Consider the following 2,259-nt stretch of genomic DNA (forward strand, 5'->3'; position numbering starts at 1 on the left):
AAATTTTACAAAGTGTTTGGATGCAGAACTTCAGTTCAGACTTGTTTCTCCCAGCGTGTGCAATTTAAGGTGTTCAGGGAAGGTATGTTGTCTTTTTGTGATGTTCCTTGTTCCTTGTATAGGTACTAATGATAGGAAAAAAAACAATCAGTAACTATATAACACATAGTAATAACTGTATCTAGATAAAGTAAATACAAGAACAGTTGTTTGCAGTCTCACCAGGATTAAGTATTATATATTATAAATGTTTCAAAATGCAGCTTCTCATTTTGCAAATGTTAATTTTGGATTTGGAATCAAGCAGACTCAGGCCCCTCTGAACTGAACTGTCTTCCAAGTTCTAAGAAGAACTGTTAAATCGTGGATCTGGGCATCAACCTTTTCTTCCTGGTATCAATAAATGGTCAGATCATTAATCCCAGTTAAGCAAGAAGCCAGCATGTTTCACAGAATCAAAGGCTGGACTTGAATTCAGGAGAGACATGCCTCCTGCTGACTCTACTGGTGATGTGCCATGTGACTTATGAAGGCCACTTTGTCTGTGCTACTCCTACTTTTTCGCCCATCAGTTTGATATTAGGTCTAGGGCCATATCTGCACCTTCGTATGGATTTGTCTCTCTCAATATGCTAAGCCAATGTAGCAAACATTACTCTCGGGAAGATAACCACAAGCAAAGTACTTTCACAGAACAGAGTGTGTATTTATCTGTAGTGTGTTATCGTTACATATTTAATATGATTTTATAGTAAATCAACCAGTTGTAGCTTCTGCACAAAATCAAATTATAAGTTTTAGATGTCTAACAATAATAGAATTTCTGAACTTCGCTGTAAGGTCAGTTTAAGAAAAGAAAGTAAGTACTTAAAGGGGGAAGAATTCCAGAGGAGGAAGCGGATGCTTTGGGACAACTGTATCAGTTAACAGAGCTCAACACTAGAATATGTTCTTTTCCAGGTGATTGCATATTACACCAATTTGTAGCAAAAGACAGTGCACAGGGCACTTTCAGTATATGTTGGTATAAAAATGGACTCATAAATAGTGCAATGCTTTAAGAGTATCTACACCATTAAAAGAGACCAAATCCCACTGATCTGGAGCAGTGCTTAGATCATGCCAGTATCTCCACCTGAGAGACTCAACACTATAAACTGAAGTTGGCTGCCTGAATAAATGCATTTGTTTGTGCAGAGGTWGTTCAGATCAATAGCTGACTTTGCCGGTGGAGCTGACAGATCTCTGCCCCTTGTTCCACTTTACAGTAGAGACGTACCCTGCAGTGTTTTAGCTCCACGCACACTCTACCATCACATAAATTGAAGAATTTTCAGTAGAATCTAATTTGCTGATTAGACCAGCTATGCCTGGAAAAAATAGGATATTTTCACAGAAAACAAAGGAGCAGACATAAGGGAATAAAGAAATGCCAAGTATTCAGTAAGGCTTTACYTGCTGTGTCAGATTTTGCAGAAAAGTATGGAGAGAATGAGAATGGAAAGGTTAAAAGGAAGGACAACAAACACAAACYGAATATAAGTAGCTTAGTTCTTAATTACAGTTGTGAATGTAAGCCCTGAAAATTAATGCTAAGTATTTGTTATAAAACAGGAAATCACAGGTCTAATTATGCTGCTGTTCCTGAGTGTGAAAATCTAGCACAGGCGTCCCACCGGAAAGCTACYGCGGGGAAGGACGTTGACAGAGGGCACGAACGAAGCGCTGCGCGTCGAGGAGCAGTGGAGTGACCCCGGCCTCCTAAGACTGGRGTTTTCCCCCCAGAAATGTGGGGTTATGCCTGGAGGGGAAAAGGAGTTTATAGCCAGACTTACAGACCAGAATCAAACATGATTTCAGGGGGATGCTCCTTTTTTTTYCCCCCACGCGGCTGAGCAACGATTCAAAGGGGGCGGACGCTCATAGAAATGACTAGCGTGTGTTGGACAACTGGTTTGGGGACAAAATTACTAAAYGATAAAGTCAGTTTGGTATGGGAGAGAGTTATGTAGGTACAGCATGCAATTCTTCTGTGCCAAAAATACGTGTCAGAGAATCGGAGTGTTCCTGACGTAAAGGATTAACTGTGGGGGAGAAAGGTTACTTTGGAGTGTCATCCTTGCTCATAAGCTAAGTTGCTCTTTTGCCACAACGAACCGTCCCACAGCAGTAGTTTGTTTGGGTCGAACAYCCTCCGTTTGATCACCATCAGCCGTGAAGCAGGTAACTAACGACCCCCCGCCGCAGCGCCCAGCCCGC

Source organism: Rhea americana, unplaced genomic scaffold (assembly GCF_003343005.1).
Source record: "Rhea americana isolate MKP2758 unplaced genomic scaffold, rheAme1 scaffold_39, whole genome shotgun sequence".
Classification (NCBI taxonomy): Eukaryota; Metazoa; Chordata; class Aves; order Rheiformes; family Rheidae; genus Rhea; species Rhea americana.